The sequence below is a fragment of the Marmota monax genome, unplaced genomic scaffold, assembly GCF_021218885.2.
Source record: "Marmota monax isolate L192 unplaced genomic scaffold, Marmota_monax_Labrador192_F-V1.1 WCK01_AAM20220418_F8-fsc00031, whole genome shotgun sequence".
Lineage (NCBI taxonomy): Eukaryota > Metazoa > Chordata > Mammalia > Rodentia > Sciuridae > Marmota > Marmota monax.
Window position 1 is genome coordinate 13,724,266 of NW_026695197.1, and position 25,031 is coordinate 13,749,296.

Genomic DNA, 25,031 nt, shown 5'->3' on the forward strand with positions numbered 1-25,031 from the left:
AAAAAAAACAATATAATATCATGAAAAAAAATACACCTCATAGAAGAAAGTCAGTGGGAAAGAAATGAAAGTCAGATTAGTTTATATATGAAAACAGCTGGAAGGTCTCTAGTTGGCCGAGTTCTGTGATTTCTAGGTTATTCCAAGATAGATGTACATGTACTTTAGGTTGTTTTAAGCTGACTCACACACTAAGGAAACATCGTGTGTGAGGGTTGCGTTACCAATTAGAATAGCAGCAATCTTGGTTGAATAAAAAGAACCTTTTCAAAATTTAGGAATTGTGTATTTTAATAAAAATGTGTATTTATCATCTGGATTTTCTCTGCCCATATTTTAGTAAAGCTATATTTCAAAATTAAAATATGGTTATTTTTTAATTTTAAATATTAACTAAGTTAATGACCATATAGAATGGAGAAAGTGACAGTAGGCTTGTTCTAAAATGAACAGAAAAGATTTGTGTTTTTTTTTAAATAAATATGAACTTAGTTTTTTGTTTTGTTTTGTTTTGCTTTATTCACTAGTTGTATGATTTGGGGAAAATGACTTTACATTTCTAATATTTAATGTTTTCTTGGATAATAACAGCAATAATAAAAATTTTATTTTGCAATGCTGAATATGTTCAAATTAATGTCAAGCATTTATCACAATGCTAGGCATGTCTTCTCTTCTTCATCATCATCATCACCAGCATCATCTCCCATATGTTGGTCCATGTCATATAGTGTACTTTGTGTTATGTATTTTGTATCCACTCTGAAATTAAGAAAGAACATACACACAATGCACACTCACATACACATATTTTAGTCAGCTTTTCCTCACTGTGACCAAAACACCTGATAAGAACAACTTACAGTAGAAAAAGGTTATTTTGACTCAAGGTTTCAGAGGTTCAGTCCAAGGTGAACCAATTGCTTTGCTCAAGGATTTAGGGGAGACCAAATATGATAGCAGAAGGTCGATGGGGGCAAGTGCTCCTCTGCTTTTGGCAGTAAGGAAGAAGAAGAAGAAGAAGAAGAAGAAGAAGAAGAAGAAGAAGAAGAAGAAGAAGAAGAAGAAGAAAGCAGAAGTGGCTGCAGGGAAGTTAAAACCTTCCGGGGCAGCCCCCAGGGCCCACCTCTTCCATCCAGGCTCACCTGCCTACAGACACCACCCAGTCAGTCCATCAAATTAGAATGGACTGGTTAGGTTACAGCTGTCACAATCCAACCATTTCACCTCTGAATATTCCTGCATTAACACAGGTGTTTTGGGTGGACAATTCACATATAAACCATCATTACACATGTACAGTTATGATATATAAATATGACATATATAAACATTATACATATATCAGTTACAATATATAACTATATGTGTATCAAATAGCAAGAATCCACTGTGTCTTATCTTAAGAATCATCTCAACAACTTGGATTATTTATAAGATTCCCCTATATGTTTCTATGTTCATAACATATCCTAGTTGATTAGCTTTTTTTGGATAAAGACTATCTATTATTCATCCTTGAATTTCACAAAAAAAAGTAAAAATAAGAAAATAAACCAGTATTAACATCATCCATTCTGTTATACTTTATGTTAATTATTTACCAGACATTTTCAAATAAATGTCTTTACCATTTTCTGAGATATTAACATTTGAATTAAGTCAAAAGGCTAAAGGGATGATAGGCAGGGCACTGGGCCTCAGAAATACCTTCTTTCCCTGTGTGTCATAAGTTTTTTATGACACTTTCAGACTCCTCCCCAAGACCCAGAATAGTGCCATACATACAATGGATATTCAGAACCAGTGTGTGGAATAAACAAGAAGCCTAAGAAATAAATCTTCCATATCAGTTTCTTTATGAACTGAGGTTGAGTTCATTGTGGTCAAATACCTTTATCCTTATTCTCTGTGTTTTCTGAGGGGACAAAAAAAAATGGTTCTTTGATCTGAATTGGGATTTCGATTCTTTATATTCTTTGTACGAAACATTTGCAGATTATCTGTAATAAAATTAATTGAAGTGAAAAGTTCATTTGTCTAATGATATTCCAATATGTCTTATTTTGCTGTAATAAGGTAGTAGGGATGATGAACCTAACTCTGCCTATGTTTTTATCATAACGATTATTATAGAGATTTTACTTAGTTTCTGCAGACTTACTTCCAGAGCCAATAATAACTCTTTCCAGTGGAAATGTATCAGTGCCATTTCCACCAAACTTGGGCTCTGAAGTTAACTCACCACCTTAAACTTGATCATTAGTGTGCCAGAGATGAGCCCTGAAAAAAAGCCTACCCATAAAGCTGTAAAATATCTTTTATATGAACCTTTCCACAGCTGGTTCTCATCATTTGTTCAGCTCACTAGTCATTCTATTTTCAAACAAGCATATTGGATTATTATATTGCAGTGGGCCAAATATTAGCACATATTACTGTTCTGAGAATTTAATTTTCAAGTTAGAAACTGGAACCACTCACAATGGCATTCCTTTCTTGAACCAACTCTGCCATCTGCCAGAGTGGACTCAAGTTACATCCAAACAATTTGAGACCATGGAGAGAGAAGATCAATTTAAATTAAAGACAATTTGAATTCAAAACTATTTTGCTGAAAAGCAACTACATTTTCATATGCTCCCTGAGACACATGCATACATAAAAGGGAATTATTACAATTAAATGGTCATGGAGTAACTTAAGAGAGTTTGAGGATTTTCTTTTTCCCTTGAAGTAGCTAAACTTATGTCTTTTAAGGGACTTTAAACCTACTTAGGCTATGTTTTCCCTTTTTAGTCATTTAAATTAGTTTCTTTTGTATATGCCCAAATTAAAAAAATATATATATGGTTTGTTTTCTTAAATTCAGCTGTTCAGAGGAATTGGGTTATGATAAATGTAAAGGAATAAAATTAAGACTTAGATCATGACCAGTCCCTCACCATAGAATCATGAAACTGACGTCCTCAAAGCACCTGTTTGCATTGGAAATGGATATCTTGACATTGAGTTTTGTCTAGTGCCCAAAGAATTAAAGCAAACATCTAGACTTCTAGCTAACTATACAGCTTGAATTACATGTGTTTATGGATTTATATCTTCTCCTGTAGAAATAAGCTTAGATTTCTCATTAATGTATAAGCAACAAAGTCAAGATGTTGCATAAATAAAAGGAATCAAGTACAGTTCCAAAACAATTGTCCATTATGATTTATTGTGTGAAATTCTCTAAAATGTCCACTTCTTATTCCTATCATGTGGTGAAGTCAATTTTTGAATCAGACAACTAAAGCTTTTAGAGTTGAATGAAAAAAAAATCAACTGATAATGAATAGAGAGGATCACAAAAGGAGAAGGTGCCTATGAAAGCATTCAGGCATCGTGGAAAACACCATTTTTCTCATCTTCTTCACCACTGTCATTACTGCTGTTGATTTTCAGATACTGCTTTCACATTCAGGAAGAACTGTACCCTCAATTAAAGGCACGAAACTTCAAAATGTATGCCTGCACACGTAATTCTCATCCACATCCTGGTTAAGAAGGCAGATGCCATATACCAGATGGCAGTGCCACCAGATTCAGGTAAGAGGAAACTACATAAGTAAATTTTGTCCCACCTTTGACCCACTGTACTTTGTATCACTGGGTGCTTGTTAATTTATAGATGATTAATTTATAGATGATTTCTCTTCCAAATTTTTTTATGAAAAACAATAATGATGACATAAGCATTGGTAGAGAGCCAATGCACAGCCACATTTTTCAGCTATAATAAAAATAATTGGTCATACATAAAAAGTACTAAGGGGGTACATGAAACCACAGAATAGGCTAAGCATACCATCCAAAAGTATCACTTTTATAAATGGTAAACATTATGATGAGTTAATTTTATATTAACTCATGCATCAGAGTGTCAAGTTCATATGAACTTTAATAACAGCAAATAAAAAATCAATTATTGTTTCTATGATGAATTTTTAAAGGAAGAGTAATTCTGTTCCTGACTGGCAAGAGTCACACTTTCTGAGTTTATGTCTTTTCTGAGATACCTTGGTTGCTTTTTTTTCTTTTCCTGTGACCTTAGCCAAATTCATCTTTCAACTTCTAGTTTTCTCATCTCTGAAAAGAGATAATACTAAGACCTATCTCATAAAGCTGTGGTATTATATTTTTAACACAGGTAAGAATCTTAGCAAGGAATCTTAAAATGATAAGTGCTCATTCTTAGATATATTATGAAATTCATTTTCCTAAGATGAGAGAATTCAAGAAAACACCTAACAGAGAAGGGTTTTCACAGAGTGAAGTGACAGAGGAAGCCTGTAGATAAATTTCCATATTGTATAAGGTTATCATTTATCATTTTCCTCTCATGGAGAAAAAAAAATCAGAATAAGCCTCCATTCATCCATTTATGCTGTGATAGAATATTCTAAACACCCCAGTTACTGGGAGCTCATTGATTCTAAAGTAGGTAAGGACTTTGCTTTTCTAGAGGGGGAAAACAGGAAATTATGCATGAATATTAATGACTAAACACACAAAACCAGATAACAATATTTCCTTGTTTAATTATAAAGAGCAAACATCTTAAGCACAAAATTACACTGAAAATAATAACATTTTTTTTTTAGTGACTGTGCCTTGTAGAACAGATCAGGAGAGATGATTCGCTATGTAAACAAGGTTTCCCTTAGTAATGACCATCCCAGTGGACTTCACTGAAGAACTTACAGCATCATCATTTTTCTAAAAGGATCATGGGTTTATCCAAGAACATAATAAAAGTAAGTAGAGATGTAAAGTGTTACCTTTGATTTTGATGACCAACAAGGAAGGAGAGGTTCATCAATGAGAAAATATTCTACTGACTGGGTTTCTGAGGATTAAAAAAAAAAAGAAAAGAAATAATTCCTTTTAATGCTAAAATTTCATAGTCCATAGTAGTTACACATTGGATAGGTCAGAATAAATCCATACATTTGCACATAGCAGTTAATTTTAAGATAAGTGAAAATGGGCTGGAGTTGTAGCTCAGTGGTAGGGCAATTGTCTACCAAGTTTTTGGAACTGGGTTTGATCTTCAGCATCACATAGAAATGAATAAATAAAATAAAGGTATTTTAAAAAGATGTATGTCAAATTGTTTTTTAAAAGATCAGTAAAAATCTGATGTCCTCAAATCACTCAACATTTATGAATCTTTATTAATCTCAGTTGTTTAAAAGCAGTTTTAATGTCTCTTAACATGGTAGCTCTCAAAGTATGTTTCCAGATCTGCAACATCATCCTCACTTGGGAGCTTGGAAGAAATCTAAATCCCTGGGTCCCATTGAACATCTGCTAAATCAGAAAATATGGGGTGGAGCTTGACAATCTAGATTTTAAGAAACTCTGTTAGTACTTCCAATGCAGACTGCTATGTGAGAAGCGCTATCCTGAGTAGATTTTGATTGATGTGAAAAGTTTCCTCCTCTTATAAAAGTTCCCGTCTTTTGAATAGTTTGTAATGTCTCAGACATGAGAATCGGCTCCCCTTCTCACTCTGACTTTGAATAGTCACTGCTTCTGTTTTAATCTTCTCACTGTGTTTGTTCTAATGACAATCTCAGCCAATTCTCCCGGGTCAGATATGCCCTTTGTGTGGGAAATCTTTTGTCTATTTCAATGGTTTTGATCACTTTCTGGTCCCATTTCTGACATTCCACTCGCTTCCATTACAGTTCAGATGTTCAACAATAGCTACAATAGAGAAGTTTAATCAGAGTTCCTGATTTTGAAAGTCAGAAATGATCAATTTAAAGGAGAAATGCTACTGAATGAAGCCCCTTTAACACTCAAAATGATGATCCTAAAACCAGTGATATCTGTTCCTGGCCTATAGATCTCTGTTTTAATATCAGGTGCTTTTAGGTATCCACATTCAAATCTTTGGCTGTCCTTAACTCTTCCCTCACACTTTTCATAGTTCTTTCAAAAAATAGGTTTTGGGGGAACAGATCAGCAATCATTTGGAAATACATTGCTAATTTCACTACTCCTTATGTCTACCCTTCATTTTCTTTGCTGATGCATTTTTTTATATTTTTATATTCTATTACTCTCTACAAATTAAAAAAAATGACATGTCCTACACTACAAGCTATAATACAATGCCTTCAAACTTCAGTATATAAAAATATGTATATGAAAATAAGCAGAATTAAATATACACAGAGATATACAAATAAATTTGTGGCCTATTGTTTGTTGTTTAGACAAGGATGGAATTGTATTTTAAAACTTGCTTTTCTAACTTAACAGCATGATATAGATATCTATTGGCCTTAACTAAATGGTTCCAATTCATCCTACATAATGGTTGTATTACATTATAAGACATTTATGTAATTCCAGTTCCTCCTGATTTCAAATTGCTTGCAAATGCTGCAAATAAATATTCTTATACATTGAATCAATCAGGTCTCAAAAACAATTTCAAAAGTAAGTTATAGGGAAGTCAAAAGGGATATACAAATAACCAGTATTGTGCAGCTTATCCTATCCTCAGAACAGACACAAAATAGAAAGAAGTTACTAGAGAGAGAAAAGGAGACTCTCATAAAGAAGTCTGCTTTAAGATGACAAATGACCTCTCGTGGGAAAATATGGCCAGTTCCAGGTTCCTTTCCCATGGAGTCAAGGAAGTAAACATTCTTTTACTGCATTTTCTCAAAGTCAGATGGGACAGAGGAGCACTAAAATATTCTCTACAGTTCAGCTTTGTGGGGTTGAGAGTACGGTGGAGAAGGGACAGTGTGACTCTAAGGGACAAAATGGAAGGTTTTCTGAACACATATGTCCTTGCATATTGGCTCATTTCATTCTGTGAAATCGAAAAGATAGATTATTGGATATGTATATATAAACTGAATTTATAGAAGATTCTTTTTCACAAGGCTGTGGCAATTTAGAACTTCATTCACATTTCAATTTGTTTTTTTTTTCCTTGAAATTGTGGCATTTTCCTTTTATTCATATTCCTCTACATCAAATATAATGACTTCATGATATCTCACTTTTCGTATATGTCATAATTCATTTAGTATGTATGTTAGTGTACATTTTAGAATGGTTTCACTTTGATTATTTAAACATAATGCAGTGAAGATATTTCCTTTTGTATATTTATTATTATTTTCTTTGGATGTATTTCCAGGGGCAGAATTTCAAAATTCCCTGATGAAAGAACCTTCTAAATTTTACATCATTTCTAGGGAGAAAGTTGTATTGATATATTGCTAGCCAGTAGCACCTTTCTAGCAAGCTATCCATCTGAGTATAAAAATAAGATGCTCAAATCACACTGGTTTATTAAATGCATTTAGAACATACTACAAGAAGTAATATGTCAGGTAAATAATCTTGGCTTCATTTATATGCTTGTTTGAAACAGCACTCTCTGTTTTGGACTGTTTTTGTCCATCTAAAATTCTTATACCAAACCTCTAACCACTATGATAGCTGCATTTGAATTTGAGAAATCCAAGGATGTAGCAAATATTAAAGGAGGTCATAAGGGTAGGTGAGACCTGAATTCAATAGGATAAGTGTCCTTTAAAAAGAGATATTAGCATTCTCTTTCCATAACATACTACCAAAGAAAAGTCACTGTAGGACATAATGTGAAGACAGACATCTCAGGCCCAGAAAAGTCCACACCAGGAACCTCATAAGCTGGCAACTTGATATTGGATTCCTCGGTCTGAAAACTATGAGAAAAAGATATTTGCTGTATAAACAACCCAATTTGTGGCATTTTTTATAGTGGCTCAAGGAGACTAAGGCACTACCTGAATCCTATGTCATAAAATGGTCATATGTCCTATCATTAACAGCATATCAGCCTTCCCTGCAGAGGGTGTTGAAGACCAGAGTTGAAGTTTGAGACAGGGGTCTCAGCAGATGGAAGGTATCCAGAGCTACAGGACTCACCTTGCCCTCTTGCAGAAATAAGCTGTCAATGACACTTGCTATACCTGCTACCCTTGTAGTAGTGTGCTTATGAGCTCTAGAATTTGTCTGCATGGAGCCAGAATAAGACCAATATAGTTCATAAGTGTGTAAGTGTGTCTTTTCCAAATAAAATAAAAGCACTAAAAACTTACATATACATACACACATAAAATGTTAAGTGTGTCCCAAATATCACATGAATTATACTATTTATGTTTAAAAATGTGGTTTTTTTCCTGAAGTTCAATTTTAATTGGATGCCCTCTTTTCTCATTTGCTAAATTTGGCACCTTACATCAGTGGGTGTCAATTGGGCTTAGAAAAGTTGTCAATCTGGAGCTGTTATGATATGTTTCCTATATTTAAGATTGGTGTTTCTATCCCTATCTATTTATAGGACATTCTTGGTTATTCCATCCTTTTTATCTATATTCAAATTACACAAACTCCAATTCTTTTATCTATGCTGATATGTCTTACAAGTTGTTATCCTACTGTCTATTGTTATCAGTTTTCTTGAGTTTCATCCACTTTATTGTTTCTTCCTGACTAAAGCCAAGCAAAATATTTGCAAATAATACAGCAAACATACAGTGAGTCAAGTTTTACCAAATATTATTACATAAATGTATGCCATTTTTATCCCAAACCATAATTAATTTAGGAACAGAACATACATTTGATTCATCTTTTCTTTTCAAACCTACATTACCTCAGCCTCAACCCAGTTTTGAAACAAAAGCTTCCTCCCTAGATGCAGCCTACCCATTTGGGGGGACAAATATTTGCAGAAGCAGATAAAATAAAATGAATATTACCCTTAAGCAGATGAAGGAATATGAAGTGTGGAATGAAAACCACTGTCAGGTGGACCTCAAACCTGTGAGTTCAACGAAACTTTGCTTTTTTCCTCTGATCCTCGATATGTGATTCTCATCCTAAAATACTTCAGGGAAACATAACAGGAGAAAAATAATTATTCTTAATGTAGCTTACCAGGTAGCCCCACGACATACTTTAGCTCCTTGATTATGCAATATTTTTCAAAATGGACATTTGCGTTAGTCAGGGTTTCATCATGGTGACACAATATCTAAGTGAACAACTTGAAGGAGGAAAGATTTATTTGGGGTCAGTTTCAGAGGTCTCAGGCCATGGTCAAATGGCTTCCTTGCTTTGGGCCTGAAGCAGAGAACATCATGGCAGAATGTGGTGGAGGGCAGACGCTTCCCTCAAGGCAGCCAGGAAGCAGAAAGGAGCCTGGAACAAGAACACAGCCTCCTAGGGCATGTTCCATTGATCTACTTTCTCCAATGAGGCCTTACTTCATACAATTTCTACCAGATCCTAATAATGTCATCAAATTATTAACCCATTCATGGATTAACCCATTGATGAAGTGAGAGACTTTATGATTCAATAACTTCTCAAGAGCTCCACCCAGTAACATTGCTGTATTGGGGAACAAGCCTCCAATACATCAGCCTTTGGGGGACATTACACACCCAAACTATAACACACAACAACTTTTTGATTTACCACCTGGTAGATATTTTTTAATCCCGTGTTTGTTCCCCCACTACAATGTTATTGTCAGCATCACAAATAAAATATCACTTTCCTTCATTCTAAATTAGTTCTACCTATTTGCTTTCATAACATCATGTACTATTCTTTATAGGATTTGTCTCAAAAGAAGTATAGGGCTTATTTTTCTGATTAATTAACATACTTGTCTGCCCATGCTATGTAAGATTTATTGTAACTTTATTTCTTATGGGAACAAAGCATCCAGAATGTTCATCAATAGACTGAATATGAAGTGTTATTTATTTATTTATTTATTTATTTATTTTTATATCCTCTACAGGTGAGACTGGTGTGTGGCACTTTCAAAATGATTTTGTTACTTAATTAGTGGCCAATCAAGCTGGGATACATTTCTAATGTGCCTAAGAAAAAAAATAGTAATCTAAATAAATTAGATTAATCTTTCTTATACACTTTCCAGTCTTATTTTAAACATACTCTCCAAGGATTCCTCTAAAGTGGGTCTAGAGAAAGCAATCCAAAAATATAATTATACTTAACTTAAATGGAACTTTTCTGAAGGCTTACATTTATTTTAGCTTAATTTGGTATGCCTATTTAAAGTATCGTTTTCCTCTGGTAACAGTATATAAAAAGTGACAATTTTGTTTTTACGTGTATTCTAATTTTTTATTACACTAGAGACCTGAACTTGAGTAGAGCTTATTTATACATTTTGCAGTATTCTAGCTCACTGATGATGTTCTCCAAAAGAAAATAATTAATTTGAGCAAGAAGACGGAATGGAACTAAAATCTTAACTACTATGAGATGATAATTAAAAGAGATGCCACATACAGGTAACACTGACAAATGCTTCAGATCTACATGAGAAGACAGGTGTAGTGAAGCTCTGTCATCTTCAGATCCCCAGCTATTTTGCATTTTTCTAGACTTCTCTGCCTGAGACATAAGTTAGGAACCAAATGATATTATTAGACTTCAGTTAGCATCTCAGGCTAGAATTTCACCCTGGTTTAACTCAAATCCTTGGTAAAACTTTTGGATGGCATTTTTTGCATAATTTTCAAATGTTCCTTCATACTCTTAAGCTTGTTAGTTTTATATCTCTGCTTTGAAAGTACTACTAACAGTAAAACATAAAAGGAAGGAATGAAGTAAACATGAGCATTTGAACGAGAACTAAGACATTGTAATTCATTATACCAGATAATAGTATTCAACAAATTTCTGACATTTATTAGTTTTGATATTTGAGATAATAAACATAAATATGAAGAGGAGGCTGATAAAATAAATATGATCTATATATGTACATGCATGCATAGCAGCTTATAAAAGAGAGAAAGAGATAGACTATAAGCATTTCCTAAAAATCCATCATAATAATCATAATAATTTGGACTCATTTCAGAGGCCTCTGGCTGATTTCACAGACCAAATAAATTAAAGGCTCCCAAATAACTCTTTGGTGCCGTTGAGAATAATCTGAGCCATTTATCCTCCTATAGACTTCCCAACACTGGATTAAGGAACAGAATGATAAACTAATGTGCTCTGTGAGAGGAAGCCACATCTTTCTTAAGCAGCATTCAACAAGTCTCTCTACTTGAAATAATGTTGAAATAATGTTATAATGTTGAAAATGAAAAATTAAAATTAAAAATAATAAAAAAATAAAATGAATGATGGGAGAATGAACCTCAGCAAATACTAATAATAAATTTCCATAAGGATACAGTCTTTTAGCAGGAGTGTGAGTATGTGGGTGTGTGTATGCTTGGGTGTACATTTGTATATATTTGTGTATGTCTATAAAAAAGAGTAAAAGCAACAGAAGGAGAGAGAACAGAATAACAGACTAAACAGTGAGTTTTAAAATGGGAGAAAGCTGATCCAGTCATTTTTAATGGCAAGTACTATGTTGGCACATAGGAGATCTCTGAAATAAAATATGGTTGCGATGATAGTGTATAATATAATTTATGGGAGAACAGAAACATTATTGGGTCAGTAATTTACCAAGAAAATCACATCTTAAAATAGCGTGCTTTTGTTGTCCAATAAAATGCACTTTATAAGCCAAGCAGTGAATGCTTTGAGTCTGTAAATTGAGACTTTTATATGATGTTTAAGTTTCTTTGAAATTAGACACCAATAAAAAAACGTGTAAAATGAACATAACACTTCAAGAATAGTTGCAAGGAGTTATTTTAACTTTAAGCTGTCTGCAGATTAATGATGATTCCCTTGTTAAACAATTTGTAGTATTTTAAGTGAAGCTATTATCACTAGGAACTTCACAAACGAATATAAACAGGGTATTGCCCCTAAAGACTGCTTTTAAAAAACCTGTCAAATGTTCTTTTTTCCCCATTATCTTCACTGAGTGATTTATTTCAGCATCGAGCAATTTGTGCATCAAGTATCTCATCTTCTAGGATCAAAAAAAGGTAATAATTTTCTGATTTCATCTTTGTTGAAGAGGTATACTTAATGTGTCAGGTGTTAAATAGATTGATGAACATTACCAACTCTAGCTTATAATTATTAGAAAATGATCATAGAATCATTGAATCTTCGTGTTGGAAATGATCCATCATGATCATTTTCATTAGGGAAAAAAATTTAGGCAAACAAAACACTATGTGGGGGCATGATGCATAAGAACATAGGTATTTGATAAGCATGAATGTATTTTATAAGTTTCAGTTACTATTTATGATAAAACTAATTATAAAAAGAGGGACCATTTTGTTGGGGGTGTTGTGCTATGGTCACAAACAACTCTACAAGTTCAGTGTCTGGGAAACTGTTGATTCACACTCACCAAATTGACTGCAGGGCCCAGGTGTGGTGGTGCATATCTGTAATCCCAGCAGCTTGGGAGGCTGAGACAGAAGGATCATGAATTCAAAGCCACCCTCAGCAAATTAAGGAGGCCCTGAGCAGCTTAGGAGATGCTGTATCTTAATAAAATATTTAAAGTGCTGGGGTTGTGGCTCGGTGGTTATGTAAGTGCCCCTGGGTTTAATGCCTGGTATTAAAAAAAAAAAAAATGACTGAAGTTCCTAGGACTCTGCTCAGTAGGTTCTCCATGTTGTGGCACAATGACTCTGCTACTATGAGCTTTCAGTTCTTTTTCAGTAGCCAAAGGTCCACTCCATGATCACTACAGTAAAGAGGAACACAAGCATAAAAGCAACTAAACACCTCAGCATGGAAAATATACTTGATCATTCCTCCCAATCTGCTAGCCAGAACTAGTTGCTGAGTTTGCCTAAGTACCAAGGGGTGTAGAATTATAATTCTCTCAAAAGTCTAAAAGAAAGGGAGCACTTGATGTGTGGGGGGCAGAGAAATTTTAGAATTAGTTCTAGTCAAAGGATAATTCTGGTAGGTGATACCAATTTATCTTCCAAAGATCATGTCAAATATTATGGCATCAGAGAATGTTTTAAAGGATAGGGTATTATTCTTATTCAAAATGTTTGGATATGTTCACATGTATGTTATACATATGAAATTTAGATTTTCTTTTATGAATTTTAGAAATTTTGTTTACATTTAATGACATTGTACTAACTTGTAGGTTAAATAAAAATAATTTTTATGTTTATAACCTTGCTGTGACAAATAATAACTATTTGTTCTAATATTATTTTATATTCCTAATATAATTATCTTCTTAGATGAAAATATTTAAATCAAATATACTGGGAATATTATGTATTAGTACATACTGTTAAAAACTTGTCATTAACTTGTATCTTATTTCTTATCTCTCCTTCTCACTGTGATTTTTAATCCATTTTTAAAAATTCACTTTCATCATCTATCTTAGGGTGAACAGATAAAATTTTCTATAATTTTGTAGTGGAGCCTTACATAAGCTAATGTCACTCCACCTTTTCTACATTTTATGATCTTTCTTCTTATTCTTCTTGCTGTAAATAGAGATTAAAAAGTTATTTTGAATATCTTACCTATCATGTGCAACCTTTCATTCAATCGAACTTCTATCCTTTTGACATTGATTTAAAATTCACAAACTTATATTTCCTAGGATTAATGTTTCTTTTTATATTTATTTTTATTCATTGCTTAGATTTGCACTTTTCAGAGCTTTGGAAAGGAAATGAGTAGTGAAGAAAAGCCTACCACTTGCTTGCTTTATATGATTGCTTTATTCAAATTTAGTGTTTGTTTTTAATCAACTTTATTTAGACATAATTTGCATAAATTAAAGACACCCATTTGAAAGGTACAGTTGAATGAGTTTTGACAAATGTACACCTCCCTGAAACCATTTCCCATACAAAATACACACTCTTTCCACACTTTCTTAAACAAAATGGTACACATATTACTTTCAGTTAATTCTTTATTCTCTCACCCACCCAAACTCACATGTGGTCTAGCCAAACAACGACAATTAATTTAGTCTGCCATAGAATGGAATATTTTTAGAGTCATTAAAGACTTAGTGACTAAGTTATTTTAATTCATTTTAATATTTGTGAGTTCCATCCATGTTGCTATGTATTTATCTATAATGTGGTATGTGTATATTAACGTTTGCATTCCCATTTCCTATAAATGGGCATGTGATTTGTTTCCAGATTTTGACATTATGATAGATTTACCATGAAAATTTACAAACATATTTCTAGAGGGAAATTTTTTCTTTGTTGGTAAATATCCAGAAGAAAAATCACTCTTTCATATGGTAAACGTATGTGGAACCTTAAAAGTAACTGCCAGGTTTTCCATTTTGGTTGTTTAATTTTATAATTTTACCACAACAATGTATAAGATCATTAATTCTTTCAAATTCCCACCAACATTTTTAAAATATATATACATATATAAAAAATATATATTCACATTGTCAATGGACTCTTATTTATTTATATGTGGTGCTGAGAATCAAACCCAATGCCTCGCACATTCTAGGTGAATTCTTAAGCACTGAGCTCCCACCCCAGCCCCCAACAGATTTTAAATTATTTTCAATATCAGTTACTCCTATTGTGTATAGTCATCTCCGTACACTTTAGTTTGAAATTCCTAGGCAAATAATGATATTTTTCTCCTTGACACATTATCCATACATATTTTTTGTTAAGTATCTCTCTAATATTTGGTCCATTTGAAAAATCAGTTGTTTTCTATTATCGAGGTCTAAAAGTGCTTCATATATTCTGAATTAAAATCTTATAACAGATATGTATTAGAATATTTACCCTCCTCTATGAATTGCTTTTATATTTACAATAGTGTGTTTTGAAAGAAGATTTTCATTTTGATGAATTTTTTTAAACAAATTTTTTTTATTTGTAGGTGGACACAATACATTTATTTTTATTATGTGATGCTGAGGATCAAACCCTGTGCCTCACGTGTGCTAGGCAAATGCTCCTCCACTGAGCCACAACCCGAGCCCCTATTTTGATGAATTCTAACAAAACTTTGTTTGTTTATGTTTTTTTCCAGCAGTTTTATATTTTCACTTTTATATTTAGGTGTATTTTCCATTTTGAGTTTTTTTTTATTATTTCATATGCTGAGTTAAAAGATTCACACTTCAATAGAAATATGCATTTATATCCATCATCTTTCTTTTTAAAAATGTGTCATTTCTGCCACTGAATTACCACAGTGCAGTGGTCAAAAACAATCAAGCATACAGATATGAATCTATTTCTGGGCTGATATTTGTTCCATTGACATATACACCTATTCCTGTGTGAATTTAATCATTTTTAAATTTCTGTAAATATATGTCTTGACATTTCTTTTACTTTGTGCTCATATTTAGTATTGTTTTTTAGTTAAAGCAATTTCAGTTCTAAAATATCCACTTTGGTTTTTCTTACAAGTTTATTTCCTCTATTCCCTTTCCTATTTCCTCAATCAAATCATATTTTCCTTTAATGATTTGAACACATGTTATCATAGCAACTTTAAAGTGCTTGCTAGTATCTGGATCAGCAGAAGATAGTTTATTATTGATTTATGTCTATCTGAACTATGGGTGAGATTTTTCAGTTTCTTTGCATATTGGACAATGTATAATGGGCAATGAAAACAATATGTTCTGAATTTTAATTCTGCTACCTTCTTCTGAAGAATGCTAATCTGTATTGCAGGCAGTATAAATACTGATTAATCATCTTAGCTTCTTGTAGGCATCATATAATGCATCCTGGACAGGTCTCTGGAAATCCTAAAATGTGACACTTGTTATAGTTTGCACACTGACTGTCCACAAAGGCCCATGTGATGAAAACTTTGTCCCCAGGATGGTGCTATAGAAAAGCAGTAGAACCTTTAGGAGGGTGGGGCCTTAGGAGAGGTCTTTAGGTCACTAAAGGCATGGCATTGAACAGACTATGGGGCTCTGGACGCTTTATCTTTCTCCTTGGTCACTGGCTCATAAAGTAACCAATTTTGTACCACCACACATTCTAGCCATAATGTGCTTCAAAGGCTCAACTGATCATGGACTGAAACTTCAAATCCATGAGCCTAAGTGACTGTTTTCTCTTTGTAAGTTGATAATCTCAAATATTTTGTCATAGTGATGAAAAGTTAACTAACACAATACTCAAACTCCAAACTCTGTCTTTATTCTGTATCCTCTCAGGGCTTGGTCTAGATTTCCCCTGCCCCAATAGATCTAGAATATGTCCTCTTGTAAGCTGGAGTATAGCAAAACAATTTTCTGGTGTCTCAGCTGGATAACTGGAAAGCTAAAAAAGTCTGTTAGTTAGAAACTACCTATTTCTCTTCACTCCAATTGTTTGAAAATTCAATGTCCGGGCATCCCTAGACCTCTAGTATCTCTATTCGGTTTTCAACACTGTAATCTATTCTTTGGCAACCTTCAAGTGGTCCAGCTCTGCACCTGTATTGCTCTACCCTCAGCTGATTACTCACATGAGACCCAGTTTTCTGGAGAGTACCTTGCTTGATCCCCCCACCCCTTTCTGCTGCACTGCATATCCAGCTGCTTCTGCTTTCCCTCATTCTTTTCTGTGCCTCCTCATCCCAGCATGACAGCTGTTATACTTGGATTCCAGTTTATTATGCTGCAGTCAATTAGCATAGAGCTGGAAGGATTTAAAGACTTATCTATTCAGTTTCCCTTCTCTCAGCGTTTCTGGTTTCTGATCTTACTCTGTTTTCTGTGACCTTGGCTTTCCTTCTCTAGCCCTGGATTTCCACTCTAGAAAATCAAAGATTGGATATTGGTTCATCACTAAGTTCTTTCCCATTCTAATATTCCATGAATCTAGAACATATAGTTTGAGTTGTTTGCATGTCTAACATTTGTCTTCCAGGTTTACCAGGACTTAATGGGTCTGCATCAAAAATATTTTTAAATGATAAATTATTCACAAACCTATACAATGAATATATGTAAAATGTAAGCCAAAATAACACATTGCAACTCCTAGAAAGTTCTATCTAAAGCTAAGAATTGAGGAGTAAGTTACTTTAAAAATGTATAAAATTTTCTGCTAGTAATACCACCATTCAGTATTTAGGTAATTATTCAGAAGACATTACATCTAAGGGGTTGAAGAAGATAATTCCCCAGTTACTCAAGTGCTCTTATAATGGAATAGAAGAAGAATGTCCTCATAATCATAGTAATTCAGCCTACTTTACCCAGGAGTACAATCATGAGATATTTTTGCACCTGGATTCATACCTGGAAATAGGCTCTCAATAAAGAAAGCTATACCTAAATTATTTATATATAAGGAAATTAGCATCTAGGTCACAAACACTGTGTAGAAAGACTTTACCACTGTTGTTGCTGTTATTTCCCTAGGCTAAAAACATGTGAAATTCTTTCTTCAACAGCAAGCATCTCAATACAAAATCAACTTTAAATATATTTAAAACTATTCCAGTACACTATGTTGAAGTAAATAATTTTATGTGTTAATAATAACTAAATACTGCAAATTACCTAAAGGATGTTAAATGTAGGAAGTGTGTTAGCAATTTCTAATTACATTCAATATTAAATAATAAATAAATTTGAAATAAAATATTAGAATGTTTTCGTTTCAAGGATTAAAAATACGATTTCTGAACTAGGCATGGTGGTATCTGCCTGTAATCCCAGAGACTTGGGAGGTGAGGTAGTTTGAGGCCAACCTTGATAAATTAGCAAGACCGTGTCTCAAAATAAAAAAAAAAAAAAAGAAAAGTGATTGGGAATATAACTCAGTGGTAAAGCACCCTTGAGTTAAATCCCCAGTACCAAAAATAAGTAAATAAACAAACTGTCTTTCAAGAAAATTGACAAATGGGTCTCCTGTTTAACTTTTAAGTAATCATAGTATATATGTAACATGATCACTGTCCTTTGTAAGATATGAATTTAATATTTAAGTGCCTTTAGAATAAAAGTTATAAGTGGCAAAGCAGTAGGACTTTTAAAAATCTTGTCTTTGGAAAGCTGGAAATCAGGTCCCATCTCCTTTTGCAAATGTTTGGATTCAATTTCACCCTACAATTAGAAATCAGTTCAAACCTGGACTAAGCAAAAGAATAGACAAATATAGAAAGCAGAGTAGGAAGCCCATAAATAGAGTCACACAGATAGAGTCCAGTGTTCTTTGAGAAAGCAACAAAGGGAATTTAATGGAGACAAGATATTATTTTCAACCAGTGGTGCTAGAACAACTGGATATCTACATGCAAACATAAAACAAGATAAAATAACCCAGACACAGATCTCACACTCTACATGAATATGAAATTAAAATGGATCATCAATCTGAATGTAAAACACAAAACTATACAACTCTTAGCAGATAATAGGCAAGCATGTTGATTACATTGGGTTTGGTTATGTCCTTTACAGAAACAATGCCAACAGCATGACCCATCAAAGAGATAAGCTGAACTTCGCTGAAAATAAAAAAATTCTGTTACTTGAAAAACACTGTCAAACACACAAAAAGACAATTTAAACTCAACAATTTGTATCTCTTGTTCATTGATTGCAACTTAATGAGACTCTGTCTCAAAAAAAAAAAAATTTAAAGTCTGAGGATATGGCTCTGTGGTTAAGTGCTTCTAGGTTTAATCCCTGAATAATAATAATAATAATAATAATAATACAGAAATAACATTCTTTATAAAAATGTGGGCCACTTTATTAGCACACTTTTTTTCCCTGTGGTGTTTCCAAGACTCCAGCTGACCCATTCTTTATCAAAGAATGTGATTTACCTAAATAAATTAAAAATATATATTTTCACATAAAAACTTACACACAAATGTTTACAGCAGCTTTATTCATATTTGCCAAACAACAACATGTCCCTCAGTTGGTGAATAAATGAATTTTGGAACACATGTATAATGGAATATTATTGAATTCTTAAATTAACGACCTATCTAGCATATGAAAAGACACAAGGGGACCTTCAACATATGTTACCGAGTGAAAGGAAGCTAGTTGAGAAGGTTGCCTTCTATGTGATTCCAACTGTATGAAATTCTAGAAAAAGTAAAGCTATGGAGACAATAAAAAAGATCAGTGGCTGTCAAGGGTTCAGGAGAGGGAGATGAGGAGGTGAAATACAAAGAGGTTTTAGCATAGGGAAACTATTCTGAATGATAGTATAATGGTGGATACATACATTTGTCAAAATCCATGGAATGAATTCTATTGTAAACTGTGGCTTTGAGCAATGCTGATGATACATTGACACACATTCAGAGGACATAACAAATGTAGCTCTCTGGTGTGCAATGTTGGTGGAGAGGGAGGATGTGTGGGTGGGGGACTTTATAAGGGAGTTTTCTATATTTCCTGTTCACCTTTGTTGTAAGTCTGAAAATATTCCAAAAAACAAAGTCTGTTTAAAAAAAAAAAAAAAAAAAAAACTGTTCTAATACTTCAAAATAAATAAATAAAAATATCCTGAGACTACTATTTAAAATCTGTTTTAAGCACACAGTACAAATGATAATGAGCACATCCTCAGACTTTAATACAAAACTAACATGAGTCAAACAGAAACGTAACAGCAAGAGCTAAAAAATGTCAAACTGATTTTTAGATTTCATTAATCGAAGATGTTGGTTCAATATTTAAGGAGATAATAGTTAAAATACAATCTGTGCTAGTGAAATCAGAGGGGAAGTTTATCACTTTGAGCTTGTTTCTGTATTTTCATATAATTATGCCAAGTGGCTCATGTCATAAACGAAAGAAAAAAAAAGAGATAAATTATAAAACTAGAGCCACTGAGTTAAAACTTCAGACTGTGTCACAAATAGAATTGCCTTTTTTTGTTGAGTGAGGTATTCAAACACATGTTGTATTCTGAAATAAAAGACAATTCCAAAATATTCTTAAAGAATTATTCTAATAAGCTATGTAGTGATAGCAAATAAACTCCAACTCCTGGCCCAACTTAACAAAGCTTTAGTCATCACCAAATGACAGGGATGACAGGTTCTGCAGGACACTCTTCCCTATAGTTTTTCAAGGACTCCAGATGACTCTTTCAGAGACTCTGGGAAGAAGGAGGCACTCAGGAGAAGGGAAGTGACCTACATTTCATCCAGCCACAATTCATTGGTTGGAATGAGTTATTGCATCCAGTCTCAAAAGCAAGGAAGCAGGATATGTATGTCCCACATGATCAAAGACTAAGTGACCTGGATAAAACAGAGCTGGGTTTTCTCCTGCCATAAATACCTCTCTCTACATTTTCCTTAGTAAACTGCTATTTTTTATATGAATACCTTGGCTTTGTATAGTAATTGGCTCCTGTTTTTAAAACTCATTTATGTATGTCATAATAATAATATTTACATTTAAAGTAATTTATAAAATCTTCAGTGGTTCATTTATATTACCTTAATTATCCTTTCAACCACAATATTATCCTTATTGGCATAGTATCATATCAAGATGTCCTTGAGCCATTTATAAACACAAGAACGAGGTCCCAGAAACTGTGATATGTACTAATATTTTTTAACTATGTGGAAGGTTACCTACTTCACAAATCTGTCAGAATTTTTCTTTTGTTTTTACATACTACTGTCTCTCAGAGACTGCTCTGCAACACCTTTTATAAATCAGGTTTCACTGAGATTTCTTCAGCTTATTTAGGAAATAGTTAATTGTTTTATAACCATTTCTTTCAAAACTTCCTTATTTTCCCCCTTAGAAGCATATGATGTGCAATAGTTCAGCAATAATTCAGCATTCCATTTTACGACCATTTTCTCTCAACACAAATGCAGGTGCATTTTCTTCTTAAAAGACTTGCTTTCTTTGTGGTCATTTGAATATTTATAATTATTCAGAGTGCATTTTTACCCCAGTAACTTTTTATTGTTGCTCACATTTTTCAAACATTTTCTCCTTTCTCCTCCCTTTGGCCTACACATTCTCTTGCTTTTCCTCAGCCTGTTGTCTCATTCCAAATTGACCCTTTTCTGAGTAAGAGGTCTCGGAGGTTTTAATGTCACATAACACATACATATATAGGTATTTCTCTCTCATCACCTTGAATCTTCATACATTATTCATACTGCATTAATCTTTCAAATTCCTTCAACTTCAATTTTCTGTCCATGAAGAACTTTCAATTTTCTGGGGCTGCTCTAGGTCAAATTGTAAAGTAAACCAAGTTCTTATTCAGTATCCAACTATTTGCTCCTCTCTATCCATAGTTACAGTCTATATTTTTCATTTATTTTTGTTATTCCTTGACTCTGTGGATTACCATGTTCAAATCCTTTCAGAAGCCAGGCTCTAACTCACATTCAGCAAGGATTTGTCTTTAAATAGTCACTTGCATAAATCTCATGTTATTCTGCAATTATCTTATTTGCAAATTATTCCACAAGTGCTATTTTCAAAAATAGATTGTAAATAGGAGGATTGAGATCCAACTCATTTTACCATGTTCCCACAGATGTTCTCACATAAAAACATTCAGTGAATTTAGCACACTTCTCTCTGTGGGAAAAGATTTACTTTGACCTCAAAGAGCGAGACTGATAAGCACCATTTTCATGGAAGTGGACACCTGTAATAACAGGCAACGGTGATTACCATTTCTTCATACCTTCATAGGCAAAAGATAAATAGAATGTGAAGAGAAAAAAAGAGAAAGAAGCTGTGGACATACATGGGATGCTCCTACAGAGCAAGATTGGCAGATGAACGATAAGCAGAATTTCCTACATTGGACTATAGGGGTGAACAAGAGAAGCACTATTTATTACTATTCACATGAGTCCAAATACATCAAATCTGATATACATCAAATAAGTGTTTTCACCTACAGACATCCTGGTGCTCAGCAAGTTTAGATAGTTTGCAAGATGCATAGCTATTTAATAAGCCTGGTTTCCACTTCATACAAGTATCTCTTCATTGATGCCATGCTATTGCTCAGCCTCTGAACTCTCCCAGGACACCTTCATCTGGTAGAGGAAACACACAGGGGAAAAGGTTTTACTTTTGAGGAATGATTTGAAATTGTCTAGACTGGCAGTTGTACTATACAAGTACAGATGATTCCACTCCATTCTCTGTCCCAGTCCCTTACTTCTATATTTAGAGTACTATAGCAGAAGTAGTGCTGAAAAAGGCAAAGCACTTGCACAGACAGTCAGGTTTCCATGTGTGAGAAGTACATGCACTGAATAGGAAGAACAGGCAGTAATAAATATGTTCTGATTGCTTCCCTGCAAAAATGATGCAACTTTTATCATTTTCTACCATCTTGCAAAGCTTAAAGATATTCTCAACACACAAGCATGTAGTTAAAAATCAGTCTAAAGAGATCGGATATCTTAACTATGCCTTTTATGTAACAGAATACATGATTACTAGCAAAGGTAATCTGGGGTCCTAGCAATTACCAATAAGATTTAACAGAGAGCTGGTGGGTTGAAATGATGTCTGAAGTAGGTTAGATGGGGCTTGAATCCAGAATGGAGCCCTGATTAGAAACTACGTGATTTTTTTGAAGAGTCATTTAGTCTCTGAGAACCACAGCTTTCTCATCGTCAAATAAGAATACATAACATCTACCACTTAAACATGTTGTGAATTGATAATGTATATGAAAAAACTTGGTTTAGAACTATCTCACCAAGTATTTATACCCAAACTTTCTTTCTTAATTCTCAGAGATGTCTTCTTCCTCCTTTAGTAAAATATTTCTTTGGGATATTTGCAAACCCTTACATCAATCTTCAAAGTCTGTTTCAGAGTCTGATTTCCATTAAATATATTTTACTACTTTGTCTTCCAATTTTATTCCTAAGTAGAGGTAATAAAGTCATGATGGTTCACCGCAGACAGGAAGTTTATTTTTTAAATATTCAATTCTATTGTTCTACAAATTCACACACACACAAAAATAGCAATGGTAGCAAGGATTCCTTTAAGTGGAAAATATGTTTTATATTAATTATAAAGTATTAAAACAGCTTAGAACAAGATGGCGAGGACATTGAGGATAGCAGGAAGGGACAGGCATACTTTACCAGGGAAAATAAAGATAATTTTACTTCAGTGGACATTTGAGCAGAATAAGTTTATGTAATAAAATTATAACAAGTGTGGCTTAAATTGTCGTTGTGAGTTCAATCCAAGTAGACCTACTTTGGGACATTCTTTTCTTTATTCAATAAGTCACCCACTGTGACCATTGGAGTCACAGATTGAACTAGATCCTATGGAAAAATTGAAATGATAAAGGTCCTTTCTTTTGTTATGTGTAACTGGATTAATGTGCAAAATAGTGAGTTTACACTGGAGTCTATCGACATTTCTTTCCCAAGAAGGATTAAATTCCCTGTTGAAGCACGAATGGTTTGGTGGGCTTTGTTTTCCTTTTAATAATAGCACCTAGAAAGTCTTTGGCAGAATTTTTGCCTCATATACTCAATAAATAATTCACCCTCCAATATTGTGTCTATAAAAATAAAAGAACTCAATCAGAAGCAATTGTTTTTATGAGCCTTGGGTGGAAATATCCTGAAGATTATTTCCTTGTCTATATCATGACTTTCTCATAATGCAGCACTAATCAGATAGACGCCAGCGTTCCTGACAGTCTATTTATTGCTTAATTTTTTTTCTTCTGCCCCAATAAAACTTTTATTCCAAGCAGTCACTATTGAATAATAGATCCTCTGAGTAAAACCATTCGTACTGATTGAAGGATGATTATTTTAATATTGCGGCTGCCAACAGCTCCTCTTAATCTCCAATCATGTGGGTTTTGTTTTGATGTGTTGTTTGGTCTTTGTCCTTAGACACTGGAAATTATCTCTGATATCAGAAGACAGACCACTAAGCATAGTGGTGGTGCACAATATAAACTCCAGCACTGGGAACATCACAGTTGCCAAGAGCTTTATGTACAAACTCCTTCCCTGGCCTCCATAAGGGGTTTTAACTCTCTGGAGAAGGATTGTGTTTACTTCTTTAGTCTCTGATCATGTCATCATAGGAAAGGTGAAGTTTAATTGATGAGATGATTGTGTTTATCAATATTTCTATTGAAGGTTAAGGCAGAAAACTCTAACATGCGTTTTCAGATTATCCCTGGATTTCACTATAAACTCCTTAAACTTGTTTTTCAGGACTAAATGTATTGAGAGGCCAAGACATCAATCCACAAAAAACAACACCAACAAAAATAGTTGTTAAGGGTTTATATGCTCAGTATTTTGGAAGCAATCACAGAATAAAAACTCATCCCCTCCTTTGAGGTGATCTCTGGTTAACAGGGAGAAAATTAAAAGCAAGGCCAACTTTTTGATTCATAACAACACTCATGTGAGCCAGTTCTGAGAAACAAACCATTGCAGGCCTCCACAGCCAAGTAAACTGTGGTTCCTCAGTCCTGTATAGGATTTGGTTAGTCAGAGAGAAGGCTGGGGAGAAGCGTGTTAAGAGTGAAGACAGTGAGATGGGATTTAGTTCACTTCAACTGTGGATGAGCAGAGAAGATAACTGAGGCTTTCAGGCTAATTCAGAGGAATTTGCAGTGAAAGAATGGGGATTAAGATGCCATAGAGGCCCTTTAGTTAGTGTAGATAGTTTTCATTAAGTACCCCATCAGCTAAAATCTTTACATGATATCTAAATCTATGTTTAGTCTTAATGCAAATACTAGTGACATTGATTATGATACAATTGAAATAAAATTTGACATGATGAGGTAAAACGATCACTGGTCTATCAGCAACTCTCATCTTAAATCCTCTTTGCATTCTCAAAGGAGAAATGGATTCCTGTTTCCATTTTTCATGAAGATGTTCACTATTTCCACTTTGTTCTCAAGTACGTTGACAAAACATTTCTTTTGGCCATGAAGCTGGCATGATCTGATGATGCATGACCCAAAGGTGCTGGGGATAAAGTCAGCACCACCCCATAGCACGGGCTACAATGAAGG